Here is a 12,913-nt window from a genome sequence, read left to right on the forward strand (position 1 = left end):
CACACATGTGATGAAGTAGTTTGACTCTCTCACTGTGTATCACACATGTGATGAAGTAGTTTGACTCTCTCACTGTGTATCACACATGTGATGAAGTAGTTTGACTCTCTCACTGTGTATCACACATGTGATGAAGTAGTTTGACTCTCTCACTGTGTATCACACATGTGATGTGATGAAGTAGTTTGACTCTCTCACTGTGTATCACACATGTGATGAAGTAGTTTGACTCTCTCACTGTGTATCACACATGTGATGAAGTAGTTTGACTCTCTCACTGTGTATCACACATGTGATGAAGTAGTTTGACTCTCTCACTATGTATCACATCTCATGTGATGAAGTAGTTTGACTGACTCTCACTGTGTATCACACATGTGATGAAGTAGTTTGACTCTCTCACTGTGTATCACACATGTGATGAAGTAGTTTGACTCTCTCACTGTGTATCACACATGTGATGAAGTAGTTTGACTCTCTCACTGTGTATCACACATGTGATGAAGTAGTTTGACTCTCTCACTGTGTATCACACATGTGATGAAGTAGTTTGACTCTCTCACTGTGTATCACACATGTGATGAAGTAGTTTGACTCTCTCTCAGTACACATGTGATGAAGTAGTTTGACTCTCTCACTGTGTATCACACATGTGATGAAGTAGTTTGACTCTCTCTCACTGTGTATCACACATGTGATGAAGTAGTTTGACTCTCTCACTGTGTATCACACATGTGATGAAGTAGTTTGACTCTCTCACTGTGTATCACACATGTGATGAAGTAGTTTGACTCTCTCTCACTGTGTATCACACATGTAATGAAGTAGTTTGACTCTCTCACTGTGTATCACACATGTGATGAAGTAGTTTGACTCTCTCACTGTGTATCACACATGTGATGAAGTAGTTTGACTCTCTCACTGTGTATCACACATGTGATGAAGTAGTTTGACTCTCTCACTGTGTATCACACATGTGATGAAGTAGTTTGTAGTTTGACTCTCTCACTGTGTATCACACATGTGATGAAGTAGTTTGACTCTCTCACTGTGTATCACACATGTAATGAAGTAGTTTGACTCTCTCACTGTGTATCACACATGTGATGAAGTAGTTTGACTCTCTCACTGTGTATCACACATGTGATGAAGTAGTTTGACTCTCACTGTGTATCACACACTGTGTGATGAAGTAGTTTGACTCTCTCTCACTGTGTATCACACATGTGATGAAGTAGTTTGACTCTCTCACTGTGTATCACACATGTGATGAAGTAGTTTGACTCTCTCACTGTGTATCACACATGTGATGAAGTAGTTTGACTCTCTCACTGTGTATCACACATGTGATGAAGTAGTTTGACTCTCTCACTGTGTATCACACATGTGATGAAGTAGTTTGACTCTCTCTCTCACTGTGTATCACACATGTGATGAAGTAGTTTGACTCTCTCACTGTGTATCACACATGTGATGAAGTAGTTTGACTCTCTCACTGTGTATCACACATGTGATGAAGTAGTAGTTTGCTCTCTCACTGTGTATCACACATGTGATGAAGTAGTTTGACTCTCTCACTGTGTATCACACATGTGATGAAGTAGTTTGACTCTCTCACTGTGTATCACACATGTGATGAAGTAGTTTGACTCTCTCACTGTGTATCACACATGTGATGAAGTAGTTTGACTCTCTCACTGTGTATCACACATGTGATGAAGTAGTTTGACTCTCTCACTGTGTATCACACATGTGATGAAGTAGTTTGACTCTCTCACTGTGTATCACACATGTGATGAAGTAGTTTGACTCTCTCACTGTGTATCACACATGTGATGAAGTAGTTTGACTCTCTCACTGTGTATCACACATGTGATGAAGTAGTTTGACTCTCTCACTGTGTATCACACATGTGATGAAGTAGTTTGACTCTCTCACTGTGTATCACACATGTAATGAAGTAGTTTGACTCTCTCACTGTGTATCACACATGTGATGAAGTAGTTTGACTCTCTCACTGTGTATCACACATGTGATGAAGTAGTTTGACTCTCTCACTGTGTATCACACATGTGATGAAGTAGTTTGACTCTCTCACTGTGTATCACACATGTAATGAAGTAGTTTGACTCTCTCACTGTGTATCACACATGTGATGAAGTAGTTTGACTCTCTCACTGTGTATCACACATGTGATGAAGTAGTTTGACTCTCTCACTGTGTATCACACATGTGATGAAGTAGTTTGACTCTCTCACTGTGTATCACACATGTGATGAAGTAGTTTGACTCTCTCACTGTGTATCACACATGTGATGAAGTAGTTTGACTCTCTCACTGTGTATCACACATGTAATGAAGTAGTTTGACTCTCTCACTGTGTATCACACATGTAATGAAGTAGTTTGACTCTCTCACTGTGTATCACACATGTAATGAAGTAGTTTGACTCTCTCACTGTGTATCACACATGTGATGAAGTAGTTTGACTCTCTCACTGTGTATCACACATGTGATGAAGTAGTTTGACTCTCTCACTGTGTATCACACTTGTGATGAAGTAGTTTGACTCTCTCACTGTGTATCACACATGTGATGAAGTAGTTTGACTCTCTCACTGTGTATCACACATGTAATGAAGTAGTTTGACTCTCTCACTGTGTATCACACATGTGATGAAGTAGTTTGACTCTCTCACTGTGTATCATTCATGTAATGAAGTAGTTTGACTCTCTCACTGTGTATCACACATGTGATGAAGTAGTTTGACTCTCTCACTGTGTATCACACATGTAATGAAGTAGTTTGACTCTCTCACTGTGTATCACACATGTGATGAAGTAGTTTGACCCTCTCACTGTGTATGACACATGTGATGAAGTAGTTTGACTCTCTCACTCTGTATCACTCATGTAAAACAGTAGTTTGTTTGCTCACTGTGTATCACTCATGTGATGAAGTAGTTTGACCCTCTCACTGTGTATCACACATGTACTGAAGTGGTTTGAGCCGCTTTTAGCAATATTCCAGCAACATCACGGCGGGGGACACCAGAAATGGGTTTCACACATTGTACCCATGTGGGGATTCGAACCCGAGTCTTCGGCGTGACGAGCCAACGCTTTAACCACTAGGCTACCCCACCGCCCTGAAGTAGTTTGACTCTCTCACTGTGTATCACACATGTGATGAAGTAGTTTGACTCTCTCTCACTATGTATCACACTGTGCATCGTTCTCACGGCATAATGGGATTCAGTTAGGTTATAACTGATATAGCTGATCTTCCCAAAGTTTAGACGAATTCAGGAAGCAAAAATAACTTTTCAATTCTTAATATGTCATCCACTGAAATGTTGTGATCCTTCGTCCCTGCACTAAATGCACTTCTATAACACTGGCGAAAAGGAATCTAGGAAGACTGTCTGGTACATCGTGTGTAACTTGTTATTGCTTTTCATTACTTTGTGTTATTCATATGCACTTTATGCCAGATTTTACGAACATGCACGCAATGCATGCTTATGTGTAAAGAGGTAGAGCAAACCAGTCTATCCCTGCTTATTAAAACCGAATTGAGTATTTTTGATTGTTTTATTTGGGGGGAGAATGGTCACGATCTGAGAGGCAGTCATTTAACTTGGATAAGAGATGTTAAGCCCAGGAATTATTTTCGATCTAAGGTCACCATAACAATGCCACACATCTTGCTGCGTCTTCATATGTAAATATCGCACTGCCCTCCCTCTCCTATGTGGACAGTCTTCCCGGTGGGATCCTAAACTGACCATAACACACCCGATATAAAAACGTGTGTCATTATTCATGAAATGTATTTATTCTTTCGATTTTGCAATTTTGTTATCTTTGAGGACACTATTTATCCCGGAAACCTGACCGGATGACAGACAAAGCGATTGTTATCGTGACTGACGTGAGCCTTTGGATCAATCGATCGTTATTTTGTGAAACTGAAGGGTCGATCATGAACATTATGGGTTTGTTAGTATATGTTCCATAGTCAAAGGTTGTGAAGCATATTGGCCTCTCCACGCTTATTTATGACAATTCCCATCATGCCAACTGCATTCACTAGTTCATACACAAACAATGAATGATATTAACTTATATGATAAGCACAATGCATAAACTGTAAGGGTGGTCAACCAAGGCTAATGGTCCTTCCACTTCGGTCAAAATCACAATACAATCATCATTCATCCTCAGACAGTGCCGAACTGTAGACAAAGTTATTCAGTACCAAGAAATAGTGAACATGAACGTCTTCTGCAAATACATGTTCATATGGTTATCTTTTGTGTGACAAACACGGTCTCATGCGGGAGTTGACATATCATGGTGGAAGCGGACGTAACAGCCCAGATGAAATCACGGTACTCATCACAAGTCAGGTTTGAAATATTAGGTAAGATTCATTAGTTATTTGAGTCTCACATCATGAGGTATACTATGGTATGACCAGAAAGTATTGAGAATTTTAGGAATATGTTTAATTGGATTTCTAGTATAAATAACCTTGACCAGCTATCAAGTGCTTTGTTTCATTCAAGAGAGACAACTCCGTTAATCCTTTTTCATAAGTTTGTGAAGAGTTATCCCCCTTTGTTTACTTGCTAGCAGACGACATGTTCAGTGATCCTCAGTATGGATGATTTAGAGAAGAGGTAGTTGATTTTAGAGTATTATAACAAGGACATCAGATCAGCTAAAGTGATTTCAAGTAGAACAGGCATCCCTTTGTCCACTGTTTATCGTGTTTTGAAAAATAATGCGAATGGATATGGCATTGAGCACCAGGGAGGCGCAGGTAGGCCCAGAAAATTGACTGTCGGTGACAGGAGGCGGCTTAGTATTCTTGTTTCTAAAAACAAACGAAGGAGTTTAGAAAACTTAAGGCTGGATATGATTGATAGAGGAACTGTGGCTGTCTGTAAGGAGACAATAAGAATTGAGCTGCATGCAATGGGTTGGCAGAAAAGTCGAGGAATTCCATCACCGATCATGAAACCTGAACAAAAGGAGCAAAGGTTGAGCTGGTGCTTACAGCATAGAAAATTTAATTGGGACAATGTGATTTTCTCAGACGAAAGTTCTGTGTGGCTGTTTCCTAATACACTGAAATTCTGGACCAAACAAACTGAAAAACCTTTGTATCAGCGCCCAAAGTACAGTCCGAAATTTAACGTGTGGGGTGGCATATCTGTGTTAGGGGCAACGTCCCTCTATGTATTTGAAGGGAATATGAACAGTGAGCGGTACACAGATATTCTCGAGGGACATTTACTTCCATCTGCTCACGTGTTCTATGGAAAGTTTTGGATTTTCCAGCAGGACAACGACCCAAAACATCGTTCAAAGCATTCACAGGCCTGGTTTCGGACTTAAAATATGACATTAGTAGATTGGCCAAGCTATAGCCCTGACCTAAATCCAATAGAAAATATTTGGGGACTTATGAAGGACAGTGTCAATAAGAAAAATCTAACAAATATTGCTGAAATGAAAGAAGAGGTGGTCCGATATTGGGACAGCATGGACCACGACTTTCTAACTTCTTTGATCAGTAGTATGACCCGCCGCATTGAAGCCTGCATTGCTGCCCATGGTGACTTGACAAAATACTAACTGTTCACCTGTCTTTGAATCTGGAGTTATATTCTGCTAATATTCACATTTAATACGTGAATAATGAGTGAAAAAAATAAAAACAATTACAATCTTAAATTCTCAATAATTTCTGGTTGTACTGTACAAGTGTCCTCCCCTGCCCATCTCGTGAACTATACCTTCAGCAGTGTTTGATTGGAGAGTTTGGCTGTTTAAGGTCAAAGTGTTATTGGAAGATAACAACTGGAAAGAACGTTACAAGAATAAATTCTTATCTTTCCACAAATCTAGACCTCGTGCTGACTGGTTGCAGACACAGCTTAGAGGTAGGGCGAACGGTCACCGTTTTAGGAATTCGGATATCTAGTCAAGGAATCAATAACAAGTCGTGTGATATGGTACGATGATAATCCACCGCCTCATTTGTCACTCTGTCATGGTGCATATGGCAACAATGAGATGATATTTACACGGCTTGGTAAAACAGAGGGATGAACTGACATCGATATCCTGCTTGGCGAGTAATCACGGATCCCGGGCACTGCATCTCGTCATGCAACAACGTTGGAAGCTTGACGACGTGACTGATGGGCACGGGGAACCGTATGGCCACTATGTAAACACAGATGCCGGAAGGAAATCGCTGCTATGACCAGGTGGTCTCTGAACACGAACCAAGCTCGGGCCCAAGCTCTGAAAATATCAGGCGCTCAATGTGTAACTAGGGCCAGAATAATATCGTATGTTTCTGGCAGTTATTTTAGATAAATGAAATTGTTGGTTTACCATAGATTCGCATGTAAGGTCCCGTGTGTGTTGCTGAGTTTTTGAGTGACTATGGAGACATGTGCCACGTACCACTGTCTTTGCTGTTGAGTACGCACAATAACTCATTAAGAGTTAAGCAGGAATCACAAAATCACAGTGGATAAAGTTTTTGAACAAGACGCTTGATTAGTAAGGCCAAGAGATGGTAGTGAATTCCATAGATAGATAGATATTCTTTATTTCCTCCATAAAATGAAGATTACATTTGTATGGTAAACAACAGTACAGAAAACTTTCTAATTATTAGTACTTATATTATACAGTAATATTCAATTGTGAAAGAACTGAAGGTATTTATGAGCATTGCCGGAGTATGCTCTCCCAACTGCGAACAGAGAGACTAATCATTACCATCAGTTCTGACCAAACATTATAATCCAGTACATCCTTACAGTGGTCAGGTATACCTCCGAGGAGGAATGACAGGAATACATCATCGTCTTCCATCCACATTTTAACAAAAATGTCTATGTCAAGAGTATCACAGATTCTTTCAAATAGAGAATTCCTTTCTACTAAGTTATACTGGCATGACATAAAAACATGTTTCATAATGTCGTGAGCAACTGTTCCGCATAGACATTCCTTTGATTCTATTGGAGTTGCACCAAGCCTTATAATTCTCGCAATGTCAGTGAAGTTCTGAGGTCGCTCTAAAGCGAGTATCCATAGTCTATGTTCTCGTCCTGATCTTATTGTTAGATATCTGGAGAGAGACAACCTTGTTTGTAGTACATTTACCAACTGCATTTGATCATATGTAATTACCTTATCTTTGACTAGTTGCGACCAAGCATTTTTCTTCATAAACTTAGAATCACAGATGTAGTTACGGATTTCACTAAGCAGATTGTATTTGGAAACAAGCCGTAACATGTTAAAAACAGGTGATTTCATATCAAGCTTATTCTTGTATATCAGTGGTTCTTTACAGTGGCATTGGCCAAGGCGGGCTAAAAACATTTGTTTAAAGCTGTATCTTGTGTTGGCATTACAGAGTTTACCAAGGAGTAAGAGGCTTTGTTGATCTATATATCCTTGTAGGGATGTTATCCCGACTGTATCTCTTACAATTTCATTTGGCATGTACTTATTAAAGCCTTGGACTTTCTTACAGAAGTAGCGCTGGATGATTTCTAGCATTTCATATTCTTTAAGGGACAGTTTGCCCCAAACTGTACATCCATACAAACCACAAGGTAGAATCACACGATTCCAAATACGTACAGCCACTAGAGGATTCAAACCGCCAAAGTAGAGGCGCATGTAAGGTCCCGTGTGTGTTGCTGAGTTTTTGAGTGACTATGGAGACATGTGCCACGTACCACTGCCTTTGCTGTTGAGTACGCACAATAACTCATTAAGAGGTCCGCGTGAATATGCGTGATTCACGGTTTGGTCGTTGTCATCACTTCAGTATATGGAAACACTGTACCCATTGTCCTGCATTCATCCATGGTCCATCCATTATCGCGTCCATTGACTCCTTGGCCTGTGACGTCTTAGAAGTCTCATCATGAGTCAGTTTCTCAGTTCAATGACACAGCCCGATGGCTGGGGGATATTGCTTAGATGAGTCCTGCTTGTGTGCGTGTGTATGTACTGTGTGGGTGTAAGTTGGTATGGCAACCTACAGATTTGCGTCCTTGTTGAAGTTTATGAGTTCTCTTGGGGTTATTCTCTTGATAAATTTATATTCGTTAACAAACATAACCAGGACTAAAATTCCAGAACTATGAACCTGTCTTGCTAAGATTCGGCTTATTCATAGACATCACCGGCGAAAAAGGTTAGCATCCGAAAAAGAAGAGTGAGTCAAGTATACCGGTGTGCGTGAACTAAACTAGATAATATTTGATAAGGATCACCAATTTAAAAGCAATGAAGAAAAATAATCTGCAGGTGTTTCTTCTAGCCAAAAGAAATGAAGACATATTTAATTAACAACTGTCTGTTGTCAAGTGCCGTCCACTTCCAAGACCATGATCACGTTCATATCCAGAATGCCATCCCCATAGTAAGCACCGATCATTCTGCCGGGCTGCAAGACGTGGAAATAGGTTCTTTGTGCTCTATTGATCCCGTCCAAAATCTAAAATTCTTGTTTACGCCATACTCGAGCACGATGATGTGTGCAGACTAGACAGTATCACGATTCAGTAATACACTGAGGGGCAAAAGAAACGATACCAAGTAAATTTCACAACGTGAGAAAAAACAAGACGTCATAAGCATAAGGTGACAATTTATATTTTCAGAACAATCAAACAACTACAACATATCGTAAATTCATACAGTCATAACCAAAGAAGGTACAGATATTCAACAATTAAAGAGGGTGGGGTCGATTGTCCAGTATTCGATCACGTACAAGTTTACACAGTCCCACTGAAACAGTCATTTGAGCACATTTTACCACAAGTTAGAGTCAGTATCGAGTGTGTGCTCCTCCAGCATCGATACAGGCTCGAACTCGACGTCGGGCAGATGACGTCAGACGTCTGATCACCGGACGTTGGATCCTGTTCCACTCGTCTTGCAGTGCTCTGGCAAGAGCTCTCCTGTTGGCAGGCGGATGTGGTCTGGCGCGAATTTGCCTCCCAAGATGGTCCCAAAGGTGCTCAATGGGGGAGAGGTCAGGGGAACGTGCTGGCCATGGTAAGACGTGAACGTTGTTAGCGTTAAGGAAACCCCTAACGCGCTGTGCTGTATGGCATGGAGCATTGTCGTGTTGGAAGACAGTTCGGGGGTTCTGCTGCAGGAATGGCAAGACGACTGGTCGGAGAACCTGGTCGATGTACCTTTGACCATTCAAGTTACCGTCTACGATCACCAAGTCTGTCTTTCTGTCTCCAATTATGCCTCCCCAAACCATGACGCTGTCACCGCCGTAGGGCTCCACTTCTTGTACGCAGCAACGTGCAGTACGTTCACCTCTGCGTCGATGTACCCGTATCCTGCCGTCTGGTCTGTTAAGGTGGAACCTGCTCTCATCTGTAAAGAGTACTCGAGCCCATTGCCTGTTCTGCCAGCCTGCAACTTTGCGTGCCCATCTCAGACGTTCACGTCGATGTTGACGGCTCAGTGCTATGCCACGGAAGGGTCGGTAGGCGCGAAGGTCGTGCAAACGTAGCCTCCTAGACACCGTTCGTCTGCTGACACGATGGCCGAGCGCTGTCTCTGCCGATGACGTCACCGTGAGGAACCTGTTACGTAAGTGTAACACACGTAGGTAGCGGTCTTCAGCGGCGGTCGTGACGGGCGGCCTACCACTCCTGGGTCTGTCCGACGTTCTGCCTGTTTGCCTGTAACGTGCCATAAGCCTGGTGATCGTCAAACGGATACAGTTGAAGATTCGGGCAACATGGTCGTGGGTCGCACCAAGCTGGATCATACCAAGTGCCCGTTCTCTTTGCTCTGCTGTTAATCTTGGCATGGTCGATGATGTTAACGTTGCAATCTGATACTGGCGAACATTTCCATGTGCTTTTATACTCAATACGACCCATGCACGTCATTTTGCACGTGCATGAAAAATTGCCAGTCAAATGCATTTTTCATGACTTTCCATTTCCAAATGCATGTATTTTGGCGCAGGTCCGTTTCAGTTGCGTTCGTGCGAAGGTTTTCTGTTCCAAACCACCTAAAAAAGTCTGAGTTCAAATCCAATTTGTCCCCCCATTAAAGTTTGGTATCGTTTCTTTTGCCCCTCAGTGTATAAGTACTAGAGCCCAGTCCTGGCCTACCAAGTTGGACTGATCTCATAACGACGTGACGTGACGTCTCATGACGTCCCATAACGTCCGGGGCTGTGCGGTGGGCATTCATGCCTTCAATGAGTCCAGCCTCATAGGGCTGATTAGGTACTAAGTAGAAACGTTAAATAGGGTTCCTCGGGTAATTTCTGAATGTAGTATCGGTCACAAAATGAAAAGGTCTGCTACAGTCAGGAGAAACCTTCACTCTTTGTAGTGGTATGCTGTTGGGCACCACCACCATCGTGCTAGCTGATCCCACCATCTGGTTACGATTCCATGTCCTGCTGATCTTTTAGCTTTTGCCAAATACATTTGCAACGTGACGTTGTGCTGACCGAGTTTCGAGCAAGCCTGCATCTGCATAATTCCTCAGTCGTTGGCGCCTTTGACGCTCAATCATCATTAGCAACTGTTGCTGTGGTCTCTGATAATGATGTACAACGATTCTCTCGATAAATAGAGACATAGGTTGGAAGCACTTAATGCAGAATGGCCTTGAACCTTGTTCGCCACACGTGTGACATACGTATTAAGTACGGATCTTACCACCAGTCTTTTCTACGCATGGGTAATAATGACAATATATAACATTACAGTTTCTACTGGTGTGAACTGGGTATGTCTGTATATAGTTTTACACGGGGATCGGAGGATAACCTGTGTTGCATGTATATTGAACGATAGCTGGGGCCTGTATGAACCCTCTGAAAACATGTACAGACCATACAGAAAACAATTTAACAACTAAGGAGGGTGTGTACCAGTCTTTACCAGACCGGGTTACGTCACATAATGTAGCGTCAGGATTGAACGGTTCGGAGTTTATTTGTGCGTCTATGGTTCTATAATGCTTCTGTATTGAACACGTACTCTCTAGTTCGTTAGGACAGACATGCCGCGGATGGTTTCCACACCATAACAGGCCGTGAGGGTGGACACTGTCTTAACGACGGTATCACGTACTGTTGAGTCGACAGATTTGTCATCTGTTTCCATGGTGATTATCTATACTCCAAACAGTTTGCTATTCACACACCGAGTGACAATAAAACACCTATTTGCGTCTTTTGAGATTGAAGGCATGTATACCCCTTACCTGCAAGTACAAAACCATGCTAATTGTAAAGCCCAACAGAAATCTACAGCAATTACATTCAACAACGTAACACGCAGTCGACAGCTCAGCTTGCGCCATAAATATAAATATATATCATACATTAAAGTATATGGTAACATACTAAGACCATACTTGTTTCTGAAATCAAACACGCAGAAAAGTATACCTAACTCTATTTATTTCATAAATAAACAAATAAACAAATCACTTTCCCATAAATGGTGCATTACAAATACTGTGAATTAATAAAAAAAAAACGGTCAGTTTGAGAAAACATACAATCTAAATCATTTACTTTTCTGAGCTCCACCACTCATAAGAGAGCTTGTGATGTCACCGATGATGCTGTTCATGCTGCCCTTGATATCACTGATGCTGCTGTTCAGGGCCTTGTGTGCATCTGGGGCCAGGTTCTTCAGATCGTCGATGAACTGGCTGACTTTGCCAAAAGCATTGATGACTTTGAAAGCTGTTCCCAGTTCCGTACCATTGGTGGCACCAGACAGGAGGTCCATCAGACCACGGCGACCTGTATGGAGAATAGGTGTACTTTTCCATAGCTATTCACTTGTTTCGTTCGAAATATGGTTGGTCCAAAACAAACATAGGTTTCCAGTGTATACAGTATCGCCAAGTACATCAAGACAACACTGTACATTGTAATCTTTCATATTAACGTGTCTTTTGAAAGTACAGCTGTCCTTTTTCTATACATAGACGTTTCAAACAGAAACCATAGGGATCTCGGGGTTCCACTGTGTGTTTCTTTGTCTGATGTCCACCGAATATAAGAAATATAAGCATTGTCTGCCCCTGTACTGACAATTTGTACTGACTAAAACGTTCCACGACAGTGAGGGTACCAGACGTTATTCTGAGTCGTTATATTTATTGCTTCTAGAATAAAACACAGCAAGTATCTTCATGTGTATGGGGAATTAAAGCAAAATACAAATAAGGCTGCAATAGAAATCACCTTCTGTTCACTTTTGTGAAAAGACATCTCATTTCAAAAAGTGTGTTACCAACCACTTCAAACAGAATTGCTTCCTGACGTCAAACAACGTGTGTTCCTTAACTGAGTAGTTCATATTACTGTGATCTCACAAGCATTATTAAGTCAACAGGTCAGTTTAGGAAAACATACAATCTAAATCATTTACTTTTCTGAGCTCCACCACTCATGAGAGAGCTTGTGATGTCACCGATGATGCTGTTCATGCTGCCCTTGATATCACTGATGCTGCTGTTCAGGGCCTTGTGTGCATCTGGGGCCAGGTTCTTCAGATCGTCGATGAACTGGCTGACTTTGCCAAAAGCATTGATGACTTTGAAAGCTGTTCCCAGTTCCGTACCATTGGTGGCACCAGACAGGAGGTCCATCAGACCACGGCGACCTGTATGGAGAATAGGTGTACCTTTCCATATCTATTCACTTGTTTCGTTCGAAATATGGTTGGTCCAAAACAAACATAGGTTTCCAGTGTATACAGTATCGCCAAGTACATCAAGACAACACTGTACATTGTAATCTTTCATATTAACGTGTCTTTTGAAAGTACAGCTGTCCCTTTTTCTATACA

Source organism: Haliotis rubra, unplaced genomic scaffold (assembly GCF_003918875.1).
Source record: "Haliotis rubra isolate DU_JTF1 unplaced genomic scaffold, ASM391887v1 Scf111, whole genome shotgun sequence".
Taxonomy (NCBI): Eukaryota; Metazoa; Mollusca; class Gastropoda; order Lepetellida; family Haliotidae; genus Haliotis; species Haliotis rubra.